The 16,106-nt window shown below is 54.7% G+C and overlaps 1 long non-coding RNA gene across 5 annotated transcripts in view; it reads left to right on the top strand.

The window, feature by feature from the left end:
• The window catches only part of LOC128154605 (uncharacterized), a 94,580-nt gene that overhangs the window by 42,163 nt on the left and 36,311 nt on the right, over nt 1–16,106 (top strand). The window contains exon 1 of one of the 5 annotated variants that reach the window (XR_008239388.1): nt 12,700–12,813. The exons of 3 other annotated variants lie outside the window; for them this stretch is intronic. This is a non-coding gene — a long non-coding RNA (uncharacterized LOC128154605). Of the gene's footprint in view, nt 1–12,699; nt 12,814–12,945; nt 13,011–16,106 lie in introns of those variants that run through there. One more of the 5 variants, XR_008239390.1, reaches the window with a different exon arrangement.

The following is a 16,106-nucleotide window of genomic DNA, read 5'->3' as shown; positions in this document are numbered from 1 at the left end:
CACACTGTTGTGTGTTTGTTGTTCACATCTCTGGTTCTCCATTGCACCTTTCCAGGACCTTAGGACTGAGTTGGCATGTTACCTGCCATGCATAATGGTACCAGCAAAAGCAAGGCCAGCTAGCTCTTCTTTCCACTTGCAGCCAAGTCCCAATGCCTCTTTCGGGCACTGCCACATCACCCTGCGTGGGAACCCTAGGCCCATTTTGTCCTGGTGCTCTGCACCATGTCACTATGACCCTTGTGTCATCACTTTTCCTCCCTGCTGATCTGTGTCTCCAGCATCTCCCCTTGTGTCCTAACTTGGCTGGTGGCACTTAAGCTTCTTCTCAGTGTTACAGGCTGCTCCTTGCCTGTTCCTTGGCTCCCTGTCTTTTCACTGGCTTTCCTGGTTTCCACGTGTGATCCAGAAAAACCTCCTTGTTATTCTGTCCTTCCTCCCCATCACAAACCTGTGTTTCTGTTCCATCTTTCATGAAAAGGTCTAAGACTGAAGGTGAAATGTGATAACAGCCTTCAAAAATATGTCAGTGGCTGCTGCAAACAGGATAGGAATAAACGATTCTCCGTGTCCTACGGTGGGTAGGACAAGAAATTATGGGCTTAAACTGTAGCACAAGGGAGATTTAGGTTTGATGTTCAGATATCCTGGGGGTGAAGCACCAGAGGAGGCTGCTGGGGAGTTGCTGGAGGGGCAGGTCAGACGAGCAGCTGTCAGGAGAGGCTGAAGGGGAGCCGAGGGGATAGTGGGGTGATCCAGAAGATCATTTTTCATCCTCTCCAGCCCTCTTACCCCCCCTTCCATATGCTGGAAGCCTCCAGCTAGGCAAGGGGCTTTTTGTGGCTTGCTCAGCCAGGCTTGTGCCTTTTTCTCTCCTTGCTTTTTGTCTCTGTTGCAGCAGTTCTGGCAAATGCAACTGCAGCAAGTCTGGAAATAGCCACGGCAAGCCTCTCCTCCTAAAACCTTCCCTTTGTGCTTGGTGGCTCTTTTCAAACCTTGTATGCTGGTGGAGGTGATGGCAGTGGCAATCAGAGCACCAGGACATGCAGTAGTGACTGAAAGAAATGTTTTGCTATACCCAGAAGGGTCAAGACTGAGTCTGGGGGCAGCCTTGGAGATGATGCTCAAGGCCCTCGATGGGAAGCGGCTGCCAGCTTTGCAGAGGGCTGTGTTGTATGTGTGTCAGCATGTAGGTGGAAATGCAAAGGTGAGGATGGCTACTGGAAGCACTGTCCCAGCCGGTGGCGTGGGGCTCCCCGTCGGCTCGGGTCTTTGGCTGGCTGTGTGAGTGCAGGAGCGCGGGCAGGAAGGATGGGAGCTGTATCGCTGCCTGCATGTGTGTGCCTGCCCTCGGCGGGTGCACCAGGACACCCGGGGATGCGGGTGAGCTGGGGGAGTGGGGGTCCTTGCAGAGCTCCCTGTCCCCACCTCCTCAGAAGGACACTGCAGGGCATCAACCAGCCCGGTGGAAACTGCTGTCTTTGCCAGAACAAAAATCTGGGGGCCTGGAAGTCACAGAGGGCTTCATCCAAATCCATTGTACAGCACAAGAGCAGCCACGTTGTTTCTGACACTGCTGGCCGGGAGGTCGCTGGGTCCCCTGGGCACCTTCAGCTGCCTGCTCCTGACACCCACCTCTCCCGACCCTTCCCCATCTGGCATCGCCGCGGTCGTGTCAGGGTCCGGTTGCATCTGCGCTGTCTCCCTGCTTCCCTCCCCAAACCTCCCTACCTCCCCTCCCCGAGGCGCTGCGGGGGGTCCTGGGTCCTGGTCAGCTCTGACCCCCTTCACCCACCTCGCAGCATCATCCCCTTCACAGCTCCCTACCAGGAGAGGTGGGCAGGGAGAAACAGGCGGATGAATAATTTATTATAACGATGCAAAATAGGGTTTTAAAACTCTCCCCGTATAAATATTTATTTTTGACTCGTTAGCACCGCAGCCACCTCCAGCCCCCCCATAACCCTTCCCCTTCTCCTTTCTGAAGACCCCCCCCCAGCCTTGTGGCTATCGTGGCTGGTTCGCCCAGTTCTCGCACGCTCCGTCCGTCCATCTGTCCGTCTCTCCCGCGCTCGCTTTTCACACGATCCGAGCCCCAGTGCCAAACGCTTCCCGGGGAAGAGAAAAAAAAAAAAAAGAAAACCTCTTTCTCGCACACACACACACACACACAAAAACCAACAACGGGGCGGGGGGAGATGGAGCAGCACACACAGGCACACGCACAAAACCCTTTGAAGCCTGTGCAGGGTAAGGGTTGTTTCTGTGGTAACGGCGCGGGGATTGGCGGCGGTCGGCGAGGGCCTCCATCCCGCGGCGGTGCCGAGTGATTAATGAGCCGTTGCTGGGCTGTACGGGAGCGCTTGGGCCGGGTTGCACACCGTGGGGCTGCTCTGACGCCATCGGACCTCGGACGCCTCTTCATCCTCCTCCGCTCGCCCCCGGGCACGCTTGGTCCAGCGGTGCCCGACGCCTTCTCGGCACATGGGGGATGTTGGTCCTTTGAGGGACGGGGCAGCCAGGCTCGGGACATTCCTCTGTCCCCTGCCCTGGTGGTGGCAGAGCATCCTTGGGGCTGTGGCCTTCGTCCCGCCACCCGGCCTTGCTTCTCTGCACCGAGGTCGGTCCCAGGGGTGTCCGGCATCTCCTCCAGTGCAGGGATGGGCCAGAGCCGTGGGGGGAACATGGTGGCATCAGCGGGGGGACGAAGCAGTTCCGTCTGGTGGGCACAGACGAGCCCACGGCATTTTGGGGAGCATCACTCATAGCCTCGCCTCGATGCCTGCCCTTGGCCTCATTGCTGCCTGCTGTCTCCCTCGCACCCCCGTGGCTTCCCAAGGCTGTAGGGTAGCTCATGGCTGAGCAGAGACAAGGGCTATGCTGCCCCGGTCCCATGGCCAGCCGTGTTTAGTACCACCACCCACTGATCCAGGTGTCACCACCCATTGATCCAGGTGTCACCGGGGTGCTCGTACCATCTCCCAGCGAGAGCTGTAGCTCCTAGGGAACCTTACACCACAGTGCGCTTTGAAACTCACCTTGTTTTGCTTTCTATTTTGAAAAGGCAAAGGAGAAGCAGGCATCATTCACATCTCTTGGGCGAAAAATAATAATGAGTGAGTTTCAAATCTCTTTCCCCCAAAATAGCCAAACCAGAACACGCACAGCCTTCCCGAGCTGCTGCCTGAAACAGATGTGCTGCCAGTGAGGCAGCTATTTATAATGTGCAGCATTCCCTTTTCAGCCGCAATGACTCCAGCCCTCGGCTCTCGCGCTCGGCAGCTCCTTTTGAAGCCTGTAGCTCTAATCCGGGGACTGTTCCTGGTGCTGCTAAAAATCTCCTCGTAAACCCGCCGGGATGCCAGCAAGCCGGAGCCCTGCCTGCTCTCTGCCTTCAAAGGGGGTTTATCATCCCCAGAGGCTGCTGGGATGGGACTTTCCCATCCCTGGATGTCCCAACTGGGATAGGACAGCAATGGGATCTTGTCGGGCAGTGTGTTCCCGATGTCCCTGCAGCTGCAGGCTCTGCAGAGCGCTGATGCCCCTCCGCTGCAGGACTGGGGGGCTCAAACCCTTTCCCAACCCCTAATTTGAGAGGTTTTGTCATACAGAGGACGAGGCGGCGGGGGGGGGGGGGGGGGTGGTCAGGACACTGTTGCTGGTGGGGGGGAAGGGATGATGTGGGTTTGAGCCTGGTGGGTTTGATTTGGTCCTCATCGAAGGAGAGGTACGGCACGATGGCCTGGGGGGATGCGGACAGCGTGGGATAAGGAGGAAAACTGGGGATCCGATTAAAAGGAGATTCGAGGAGGTTTGCCAGCGCTGGCCTCCACACTTAGGGTGGGTGTTTGCTAGTTTGGAGCTGTGGCACAGCTGTGGGACGAGCACCTCGGGCTACCCGCACCCCCGGGGACAGCGGGGTGCTCGTGGGACCCTGTCCCAGGAGGGGCGGCAGCTCGCAGGCGCCGCAGCACCGGGGGCTGAGCACCCTCGATGCCGCTTCGGCCCCTCGCACGGCGATGAATAAGTGTGCTGGTATGTCAGGGCGGGGAGCGGGCGGTTAGGCAAGGCGGTGTGCATGTGGAAGCTGTTTATTGCCAGGGTTGTTGCAGGCCCCGCTCTGCCTCCCGCAGCGTCCCAGCCACCCCAACCAGCCGGGCCGGTGGGGCTGCTCTGCGTGGGGCCGGGCAGGGGATGGGGGCCCCAGCCCAGCGGGGGCAAAGAAATTACTGGGAAGACGGGGGCTGGTCGGTGCTGAGGGTTTTGTTTCTATCGCATCCCCTGGTTTTCTGTTTGCTTTTCTCCCGAGCAGGGTGTTCGGAGGTGCGGAGAGCGCTCGATCCAAATCGCAGGCTTTGGGGACGGCTCGAACCCTGCTCTCCCTTTGCGGGTGGTCCAGAGCATCGTTCCCAGCCTGGCACAGCACGGTCGGCCAGGCTGCTCTGGCTTTGCTCCCTCGCTGTTCTGCAGATGGCAGGGGACAGGGTTGTGTGTCGGTGGGCAGCGACCACCCCCGACCCCTAAACTCTGCCCTTTAAATCCCTCCAAATCCCATCTCAAGGGGGAGTACGAGCTTGTCCTCCTGCCCAGAGAGCTTACACCCAGGTCAGCTTGGAGATGAGGGTGGTGATTTTAAAATGGCCTGATGAGCCGTCTCTAACTGAGGGTGGGGTTTTGGGAAGGGGGTGAGGATGGGCTGCCTTGGCAGGGCTCTGTTGCCTTGGCTTCCAGCAGCTCAGTCCAGTGGGGACACAGAGACAGGTTCCCATGAGGATGGCATCCCTGGGCAAGACTGGAGCCTTCCCAGTTTCCAGTGGTAACCAACAAACCTTTACTCCTGGAAGAGGGACTGTAATGCAGCCCATGGCAGTGAAGCCTCTTAAAAGCCAGTCTCATTGCAGTTGTGTTAATTAATAGGAAGTGGGGAAGAAAACACTGGAAAACCCCAACTGTTTGAGGCAAGCTGCCACTTCATCTGCGTCCAGCAGCGTGGGCCTGGCTTCCCCCGATCCAAGGGGAGATTCACAGGTGTCTTTTCCAGTGGTTGGTGTCAGTGAGTACAAATGGAGAGGCTCTGCCATCTCTCTGAAAACCACAGCAATCCAAAACTGAGGAGCTAAATGAGTTGTGCAGGTAGTTGTGCAGGTCTTAACTTGGTCTTTAGCAAAGATTTCCCCCCCTGAAGGGATGAAGTCCCCTTCAGCAGCATCTCTGCCAAGCAGGACTGGAAAGATACTGGCAACTCAGGGTCTGTCGGCACAGAGGCACTGGGGATCCCTGACCCAGCCTGGGGCACCCTGCAGAGCTGTGTGGGCAGGATGGGACCCCAAGATGGTGCTTGGACTGCCCCCACATAGTGAGTCGGAGCTGGGGGATCTCAGCATGGCAATTTTCATGAAAAACAAGGTAATGGGGAATTTTCACCCAAAAGCTTTGCGGACCTTGAGGGTTTCTTTCCCCGTATCTGACTGGGGGTACCAGGGATGTCTCCATGGGGGAACTGGGAGGTGTTTTCATGGAAACCAGCAGTGTTGCTGGGGGGGAGAACACCACGGCACAGATTTGGGGCCTCCATTGGTGCTGCAGAAGCAGTGCTCGGTGAGGGGAGGCACCAGCCCGGCAGAAGCTCTCGGAGCTGTGGTGCCCTGGCTGGGAGAAGCCTTGCTCTGCCCTTGGTTGTCCATGCGGGGAGGAGATCCCAGACCTTGGGGGCAGGCAATGGCCATAGGTGCCTCCAGCCCACCCACCTTCCCACCACCCTAACCGGGAGCCCCTGCCTCCCCCGGCACGCTCCTCTCTCCCCTCTCCCTCTGCTTCCTTTCCATTCCCTGTTCCCTTTCTCTCCCTTTCTTCCCCTTGCTCCACCCCCCTCCAGAGTCCTCTGTGGGGCATTGATTTTTCCATCCGTCAGCGAAACGCTTGAGGAAAATGAAAGAGCATCTTCATGATCGATCAGGAGAACTCTTCAGCCTGGGGTCAGGAAGGGTTTGAATCAGCTGCTCCCCTGGCATATAATTACCCCCCTCTCTCCCAAGCTGGGGCTTTTCACACGCCTGTGGGAACAGCCGTCCCACTGCAGGGCTGGGGCATCGCTTGGGAGAATACCTCCGTGCGGTGCATCGATGCTGGGAGAAACTGCCTGTGGATATGTTGGGTTTTGCTATTGCCAGAGCTCAGCATTGGGCTGGGGTCTATGCGTTTGCGCTTGCTTTGTGCTGAGCGGCGTGTACCGAGTGGGTGCGAGCGTGCGTGCGCTTCTCCCTCGCCGGCATCGATTGCTCTGCGTGTAGCTAATTCTGTGCGGTGCTTGGCAAGGGTGGGGAGCTTTGAGGCTGTGAGTTTAAAGAAGCTGAAAGAAAACTAAATCCAATAGGAGTTGGGTGCCCAACTCCCTTCTCTCTTTTGAACATCTCATTTGCAGGGAGCATCGTTTGGGGCGTGCTGCACATACAGACCGCGTTGGTAGCAGCCTGGAGATGCCTGCGGAAATGCCAGAGTTTGCCATCTGGTACCATGCTGGCCCCTGAGGTCTCACTGCTCGCTGCCCTCCCCCAGAGAGTCGGCAAATAGCTGAGGGAGCTTCTCATTCCACCGTGGGGTAGCTGCATACAAATGTTGACTTCTTCATGGCAACCAGCGTGAGTCATGCTGGGAGCTGGAGGGGGACGTTGGCGCCTGCAGCTCTCGCTCTGCTTGTGGACTGTTGCCTGGATCTGATGGTTTGCTTGCACGGAGGTGTAGGCACAGTCCTCCCTGCAGCTCTTGCTGGAGCTCTGTCGCTGCTTGGTGGGACGTGCTCGCCGCTTTGCATGCACAAGGTTTCTGGTGCTCTTGCGTGCGGTGGTGGGGTTCAGCGGTCAAAACGTGTCGTGCGTGTGGGCGGCTGTATTGGGTCTTGTGATATGGCAGGGAAAATTTATCCTTTGGACTTGTCTGAAGGAAAGAGCCCCTGAGCTCGCTTCTCCACCAGCATGGGGGGACGCCAGCTCCAGAGCCAACACTGGGTATCCCAGTACATTGTAGAGCTGATAGGTTTGGTGTCACCCATCTCCACTGACCCTTTGGCTCCCAACTCCCAAATTCCCCTTATTTCCCATAGATATTGGTCAACCTGTTTCCCGAGCTAGATGCAAGGGTTTCAGATCTGGGGTTGCACAACACATGGTTGGTTAGAGCTTGTTGGACCATGATCCCAGAGCTGGGCACAGCAGCCTGCTGTGGTGGGTTGGGCATTTCAGCTAACACCTCTCCCTGGGCAGACGCAGCATGAAAGCATCCCCTTGAGAGTGATGAGGAACAGTAAGAAAGCCAGGGGGAAATGCAAGCCAACACTCTGCTCCCTCATCCCTCCTGGCTTCTGGCCCTGGAGAGCCTGGCTGTGGGTTGCACCTTCACCCAACTGCCTCCACCAGCATTTGCAGCCCTTCACCCCATGGTCTGCAGAAGACCTGGGGGCTGGTTGTTGCCCCATGTTGTGCCACTGTTACGTGGAAGCTCACAGCCATTCGATTCCCCTTGTGTTTCCACGCTGGCCTGGGAACGAGTACACATGGAAAGAGATGAGGACAGAAAAGCAGCAGCAGTGTGAGAAACCAGAGCAACACGTTCCTGCTCCCACCGCAGCCAGTTCAGACCAGCCAGACCAGAGCACTGCGGGAGAAGGACAATGCAAAGGCTCTGGCTTTCTCCCTCCAAACCAGCAGGCATAAGTTTGCTCCGACACGGATGTGTTGCAGATGTGCTGATAGCAGCTAGCTGAGTGCTGATGCTGCTGTGGAGGAGTTGGCTGTGGAGCCATAGGTAAGGCTGAACAGGTAATGTCTTCTGCTGAAAGCAGCTGAAACAACTGCGTCCTGGGTTTGTTGGAAAGTTTATTTTACAACATGTAATGACAGCTTGTCCCATGTCCCTGGTAAAGTCTTGACATAAAGCCCCACCTGGGCAGGGTCTTTCCCCTGGTGGGATTTGGCATCAGTCTGACAGTTGGGGGAACTTTGCTTAACCTGTAAGTGTTGCATCCCAATATAAATGTGGATCTAACCCAGTTTCCTCGAATCTGTGTCACTCTGTTGATAGCAAGGGAGAGAGGCTGATTTATGCAAGTGGGTAATATGGGATCTTCCTGTTATTCCTTGCAAACAGAGTGCTTTGGTGAGTTGTCACCAGGTAATGTCACTGCTGGGTTCAATGCAGGTAATGGGGACAGGGAGGACTCCTGGCATCTCTCCATTGCTCTGCCACCTTCTTGCCACCCTTGGTCATGTCCCTTGGTCTTCCTGCTGCCTCTTCACTCCCAGGTCTGTAAAATGAAGATAAAATACTATCTGACTTGCTGAGGAGCTTGCAGCCCAATTAAGAAGTGCACGCTAATTAAAGCAAGCTCCTCCGTTCCTGTTGATATCCCATACCCATCGTTGGGGTGCTGGAAAGCTCTGGGACACGGGAGTGTGAGGTTGTGACAGAGACAAAACAATACGCTCTTAGACTGCTGAACAGAAAGTGGATCCATGTGTTAATCTGGGAAAAGGAGTGTGAAAATAACTGCAAATCCTTCACGACTTTGTTGTAATTTCTCCCAGATAGGATGCAGGCAGGAAAAATGCCTGCTCCAAGCTCCAGCCTCCTTGGCTCCCGGATCGTTACTGAGCTAAACCTGAGGCTGATGCAAGAGGAAACCCTGTCCCATAGCTGGGCTTCACACGTGGCTGCTGGAAATTTGGGGGGAAAGGGTTAATGACCTGACTGCATTGCGTGGGGGCAGCTGGGGTCCCAATGGCTCGAGGGTCAGCCAGGTCTGCTCCCTGGCGCATCTCGGCCATTTCCCGGCCAGTTCCCGGCCAGTTCCCGGCTGGCTCAGCCTGGCTGCCGGGGAAGCCAGGAGGATGCCCCAGCGGGTACGGTTGAGCGGTGCCTCCGACAGCAGCACCACGCTCCCGTCGAGCTGGCGACCACGGGGTGCAGAAAGCTGGGCCCCTCCCAACTGCCCAGCTGCCTTTCTGCTAATGCTCCTTTAATTAAACAGCAGCCTGGAGTGGCTGAAACCAGGACAGTGGGAGAGCTGAGGTTTTCATTCAATAGGTTCCCATCTCCAGCTCACGAACGAGAAGAAAAACCCTTTTCATGTCGTCAGATCAATACGCAGGTGGTGTTCCCCCCTCCCTTCTCGTTCACCTTCTCCAGCTCTCCTTTCCCTTCCTGGGCCAGGGATGCTTTTCAAAGCCAGAGCGGGGCTGGGATCTCTACCCGGTGGCTTTTGCACCTCATGCCCCGTCCTGGCTGCTCTTCGTGCCACACACGTGCTGAATGGCTGAGGGGTGCCAGGAATGGCGATCACTGGGACCATGATCTCAGCAGGTATCTGAGAGAACAAGTCTTGGCTTCAAACTGGGGCATGGTCCCTCCTTCAGAGAGGGCTTTCAATCAGTAATGTCTCTGAAGAGTCATTGTCTCTTTGCTGAGACTATTGGCAAAGCTACACACTGTGAACATGGGCAGGATTTGACCAGAAACTTTGGTACTGCTTGCTTAGGTACAGGCAAGGGTTAACAAGAAGCGACGTTTTATTTTGCTGTGCATCTTTGGTTCTCTGGAAGGAGATGCTCTTCCTGGTGCTTCAGCTGTTGTAAATGCATTCTTCTTCCCAAGGTGTCTTCTGAAAATTAGCTCCAGCATGTCGTCAGTGGTGGAGAGATGATTATGGAGAAGCAGCTGTCCGTCCCCTCCTGCCAGCTCCCCGCGAGGCAGCAGGAGGGGTGGCGGCTCCTCTGGGTGCTTGCTGCTGGCAGCAGATTTCATAGTGCCTGATCCAGGCTCTGGTGTAGTGTAGGCAGCTTCAAGCTCCGGCCTTTTCCAGCTCATCTCAATGCACCGGGGCAAGAAACCATCATGCAGTGCCCGGCTCGGTGCAATCTCCAACCGTGGTGGGTTTTTTCACAATAAGGAAGTTCTACAAATCTTCCCCCAAACGTCAGCCTGCTGAGGCAGCCTGGAAGGGGTCGGCTTCAGCTCCTGTATTGTTTCTCCCTGCAGGAGAGAAATTACTGTCCTATTTCTTCATGCAAAAATGAGGTATTGGAAATAGGCTGAAGGGGAAAGGAGCTGGATGGGTGCCCCAGAGACCTCACCATCTTGGAGGATGACAGCCTGGTCTTAGACTACTGTCTCTCTGTCCCTTCCCTGGTCCCTCTGTCATTAATACAGAGCTGAGTTTATTGGGTTTGTTATCCGTGCTCCTGCACCAGGCTTCAAACACTGCCTAGAAGCGTCTGAGCTCGCTGCTGGATCACAAACCATCTTGGGATGCTCCAGCCAAGAGGGAGGTGAACTCCACACCTGCTAGCAGGGGAGGGCTGTCGCAGCCAGATGCAAGCTCTTCCCCAGCATTTCCCCCCCTTCTCCTTGCCCTAGCCTCAGGCCAAGCAGGGAAAATCCTTCAGCAGGACCCCAGCTGGGGCTGCTGGCTGCTGGCTTTCCATGGCAACGGTCCATCAGGGGGTCGGAGTCAGCAGTGAAAAATTCTGCCCCCTCCTTCCCTCGCCTGGGCTGCCAGTCGCTATTTTGATTGCATTCCTGGGGAGTTGGGCTGCAGATGTGGTCGCCTTATCTTGGGAAGGTCTGAGTCAGTTTTTCCCTGCGTGATGGAGCAGGCAGCTGAGGGATGGAGGGAGGAATAAATAGCTCCTGAGGTATGCCGGGGATGTCCGTCCCTGGGGACAAGGTGATGGGCCAGGAGCTTTCCACCACCCACGATCCTGGACTTGTGGTGCCCACATGGCACGGCACATATGTAGGAGACAAGGGAGACGTCTCCACTGAGCAACCTTCATACATCCTTGACATCTTGGCCAAGGGAAAAGGGGGTTGGCTCAGGAGCACCCGCGCTGTGGGCTAGATACTGCTCCCAGGAAGACTTGAGGAATACATCCACGGGGAGGAACCACATTCACCCCACCAGTACATATCCGGGACGTGTGCGCTTGCCACTCATCGACACACCAGCTGACGTGTCAGTTCAAGATCTGATTCCCTCCAGCTTTACATGGGTGTAACTGAGACAGGATCCAGCCCCAGGGACCAGAAACATTTATTCACTGACTGACCCCCATGCACTGCCATGAGCAGATCTGCATCCAGGTGCTACTAGCAGAGCTCCGGGTGCAGCACCCTTGATGGTGCAGCTACCTGGCTCCGGCATGAAGGCTGGAGGTGGGACAGTCGCTCTGGGTCTGCTGGTTGCTTTACTGGAAGCGGAGCTGCTTTCCTCCCTTCCTCGTGGAGATGATGTCCTCTGATTGCTTTTCTGCCCAAGAAGCTCACTCCTAGATGCTTCACATGGAGATGCGATGTTTCCGTGCCCAGCAAAGCTGTTGGGGAACGGTGAAGGCCTGGTGTCGGGTCCAGGTTTCACGCTGTAAGCTGAGCTCCTTCTGTAAACCAGGACTCAGCCTGCTTGGAGCAGAGGGAAGGTCTTGTGTAAGGTGCTGTTATCAATCCAAAGCATTAACCCCTGCAGAGGTCATGCACCGAATAATCATCACTCCAATTTAAGAAAAAAAAATAACCACATCAAGTGTTAAACACATTGCAAGTTTTCCTGCTGTCAGTGGGATTCTCAGCTCGGGTTTTCCAGCGTTTCCCCAAAGTCTGGCAGGGAGCAATTCTGCTTTGTTGTCCTTTTTACTCTGCTTTCTCCAAATGAGAGCGGGGTTTGTCATGCAGATCCCTGGCTCCAGGAGATCAAAGGCTTTCGGGGATGGGTGGCGGGCAGGGAAGACCCTTTAGCGATGGAGGGTGCAAAAGGCAGGGCCTGGAGGAAGGCAGGACACCTGGGGCTGGCTGGTGGTGGTAGTGGCCACCGCATCCTCTGTGCACCCCTGCTGCAGCGGGACCTCGGGCAGCAGCATCGGGTTCAGCCCGTGCGGGGCTGGCCGGGCACCACGGGATGTCCCAGTGCCATCGGGGCTGGGGTCTGAGCTGGCTTCCAGTCTCTCATCTCGGAGCTGCAGCCGGGAGCCAGGGCTCGGGAGAGGGTTTCTATAGCAACAGCTGCCACTCACTCCCCGTCTTGGATGTAAATTAGTTAGGATTTTATTAGTGTGCAGAATTTCAAGAGGCCGGAGCTAGCAAAGAGGCCTGACGAATTTGGGACAGGAGTGCGCGAGGGGAGCTTGCCCCGGCACCGTCAGGCAGTGCCGGTTTAGGAGCATCTTTAGAACTTTGGACCAAGGCAGGTTTTGGGGTTTTCTGAATTGCCTGAATGCCTGGCTTTTCATCCAGGTGACAGCATGCACCTCTGAAACAGCTCTGGGTTTTCCGCATCTCGGGCAGGCAGCTGGAGATGGGGCGCAGAGGCAGAGCGAGCTGCACCAACCCCAGGAGAAGCAGATGGGGTGGGCTGACTTGCCCCAAAGCCTGGGAAAGGGAGTGCTGGGGGGTCACTGCCCAGTGCTGGTTGGTGGATGTGACCCTGATGGAGACAACACTGAGGCATGAAAGCCCAAAGCCCCTCTCTTTCTTGGAAACTCCACTGGGAAGACCAACAAGGACATGTTGATGGTGATGAGTCTGATAATATTTATTAGAAACTCATCTAGCTGCACTTTACATTTGCTAGAGCAGCACTTTGTGGCTGTAGGCAGCTGGACCAATACATAAGATGCTTCTTGTCTCACAGATCTCGCAATCCAAATTGAAGCATCAGGTAAGGAAGGAGTACAACTTCATGGCGTCCAACATGGAGTCACTTGGAGCATCAACCTGCCAGAACTGAAGAGCTTTTTCCAGGCCCTGGGCTGGGCAGCTCTGAATCTCCAGGTAGAACTTCCCATACCTCTTTACCTCCCTTTTGCAAAGTGGTTCCTTAAGAGTGCTAACAGTGTGAGACCATCCTGAGTGACCACAGCTGGTGCAGCACTGCCTCTAGAGGGTTTTCAATTAAAAGCTCGATGATGAAGCTATATGATGCTTCAGCAGAGTGTTGGTGGCTACCAGTGATCTTCTGAGTTGAAGAGGTGAGCAACTGGGGCTTTTTGAGAGCCATGGGTAGGACTGCAGCAGGGGTTCTTGCTTGGTCAAGGGGTCTGCTGGGTGTTTGATCACCCTGAGTCATGGAGCATCTTGTTAGTGGGATCACGGCTGGTTGTTAGATGGGATCAGCTCCTGCTTAGGCTTCCCTGTGGACATCCAGATTTTTTGAAGGAGCTGGAGCTGACTCTGGAAAAGTGGTCCTGGTTGTGAGTGCTCCTCTGTTAGGAACTGTCCTCTTTGCATCCTCAAATGTAAGCAAATAAGGAGCGTGATTGTAATGCCAGTTGCTGCCCCCAGACCAAAAGTCTAGTGTAAAACTTGTGTGAAAAAAATCTTGATTTCTATGTGTTTTCCAGTTTCTGTGTGGCTAGGAGCCATATTTTCAGAACTCATATTTTCAACTCTTTGCCTCTAACCATGAGGGCTGTGAATTTTCCTTTTTAATGAAAGAAGAGGTTTGGTTTTTTCCTTTTTTTTTTTTTTTTTTTTTTTTCTCCTCCTTCCATAACTTCATGGCTCTGGGATCAGGGGCTTTGTGGAAGTCAAAAGGTTTTGCAACACCTTGTGATGGTGCTGTGATATTTGCTAACACTGGGTTATAGTTGGATGATGATGTGTAAAGTTTATATATCTAGTGTAGGTATAATATGAATGTGCTTGTGTGCAGCAAAAAAGAGGGCTGGAAGAGTCCTTAAAATATGAGAAGTGTGGGGCTGGGCTGGCTGGTTGGCAAGTGTCTACTTGATTTGGAAGGGGGGGGGCGGAAAAAAGCCAGAGTTTTGATGTTTTGGGAGTTTGTCATGCTGCAAAACAAATTACAGAGGAGTGACTGATGCTCAACTTGAATGGGTTGTGCTGGGATCAGAGAAGGAGTTTTCCTGCCCAATCCTGTGCAAGTGAGGCTGGTTGCAGATCAAGCCAGCTGCAGTCAGTGCTTGGGGGGCACCTTCTTGGCCTAATCCATAAATACTGATGTTGTAATTACTATAAAAACCTGCTCTTCTCTTCCGGCATGGTGTTCATCCTCTGGGCTTAGGTAGCACTTTTTTTGTTGATTTGCCCTCTCCTTCACCCTCCCCCTCCTTTTAATTCCTCAACACACTGTGGAAATATCAATTAATTAATCTGAGTAATAGTTATTCAGGAACTGATCTGCTATCATGGCTTGCGCTGGTATGATGAAAATAACCAGTTCAGGTGCTGAGAAATTTGGGTTATCAGTGGAGCTGGGGCTGTTGTTCCTTTCCTGGCCACATGCCCCAGCACAGGGCATGGTCAATGCTGTTGGGTTTAGCAGTAGTCTCCTCCCTGCCCAAAGGCTGCGTTGGCACAACCACTGCCTGCTGGAAAGTGCAACCTTTAAGGCAGGGGTTTGCTTTCAAGATAAATTGGCCTTTTGTAGGGGACCCTGTCCTAAGCATGATGGAAATGCCAAACGTGCTGATAATGCAACTTGAAACAGATCCACAGGGACTTTGCATTGGTGTCTTGAATGTTATTGTGAGTAGAAATGGAACTGGGTGGTTCATGGGGTAATTGGGCTGTGAACTCTGCCAGTGGGTCAGTGCTGATGTGGGAAGTGTGATGCAGGGCTGATATGGGGGTGCTGACTGGGGAGGGCGAGCCTCTCCCCTGATTTTGATGAACAGGCAAGGATTTGATCCCTATGAGGCATAGGAAGGCAGCGCAAGCTGTGTTAGCCAGCAGACCGGGGCTCTGGAGACTCTGTTTTTGGTGCCCCCAGGTTGAGTTTGGGCTCTAAATCTTGGGATGAAGTGACCCCAGGATGGTTGTGTCTGTCCCACTTGTGGGACTGAGCAGGAGCATGCACAGCACATGAGAGATGCAGTCTGGCCGTGAGCTGAGGGAGACCTTCCGAGTCTTCACCATCCTGATAGTTTCCAAAATCAGACCGAGACCTTCCCCGGCTGCAGAGCTGGGAGTTTTGGGCAGGCAGCTGCTCTGCTTGGTGCCTGATGGGGACAACACAAACCCACTGGGAAGCGGGATGACTGCTCGATGCCTGGTGTTAATCAGTGTTTTGGAGGATGGTCATCCCCAGGAGCAGTGGGCTTTGAGTTTGCAGGAGGGGATGTAACAGCTTAGGGACACCCGGGTGCCCTCTCTGGGTTTGGGAGAAGGAGGCCCTGAGTGAGCCCCGGTTCAGAGAACTGACTTTTGCTGAGAGCAGCTAATCATGTGCTAACCCTTGAGCACATCCTTCAGCTCCATTGAAGAAAACAGACTTTAAGTGCATGCTTGAATTTAAGTGCATGGCTAAGTATGTTCCCATTCTCAGGCCTCAGATAGGGTAACAATTGCTGTAGAGAAGATGGCCAGATAAATCAGGAGATAACGTGGCAACAACGGCCACGAGCTCATTCCCATCTCGCACGAGGCTGACTTCGGGGATTAGCACCGGGCTGCTTGCTTTGCAGCCCCAGGGATGGGGCTCTGGATCTGTCCTGCCTCTTCACCATCTCGTGAAGCCTCGCTGTATCCTCCTCCTCATTGCAGGCTCCATCCTCCCCTTTCTCTGCGTGTTGGCCCCTCTCCCCAAGGCTGCTCCATCTCTCCACTGCCACCCCGCTCTGCCTGCAGAGCAGAAAGCGCATGGCCCAGATATTTTATTTCACATCAGCACAAACCCAACCCAGCCCTTTCCATGAGATGGCTCAGCCGGGCATGGTGTGGGCAGAGCCAGCCCTGCAGCCAGGCAGTGGGGGAGACCCCCAGGGTGCCCCTACCCCTTTCTGGGGTTGCAATTCCCCCTCTGCGGCCGTGCATCTGGCTGCTTTGGGCTGGCCGGGAAGCTGGAGCCTGTGATCAGCTCAGAAGGCAGCAACAGCAGCCTCTGCTTTTCCACACGTTGGTATTTTTAGCTCTGCTGTGCATTAGCGTGCAGGAGCTCAAACTGCGAAGCCTGGCTGAGGTTTTATCTGTTGTGACAGCCCTTAGGGCTGTAGTCAGACACCCTCTCGCTTGCTCGCTCCCTCTCTCCTTTTTCTTTTCCTTTTTCCTTTTTTTTTCTTTTCTTTTTTTTTTTTTTTTTAAAGTTTGCAGCTCAGATCTGCTCTCTC

This window comes from Harpia harpyja, chromosome 19 (assembly GCF_026419915.1).
Source record: "Harpia harpyja isolate bHarHar1 chromosome 19, bHarHar1 primary haplotype, whole genome shotgun sequence".
NCBI classification, from domain to species: Eukaryota; Metazoa; Chordata; class Aves; order Accipitriformes; family Accipitridae; genus Harpia; species Harpia harpyja.
The sequence above is the reverse complement of the archived record's forward strand: the minus strand, read 5'-3'. Positions and strand labels throughout refer to the sequence as shown.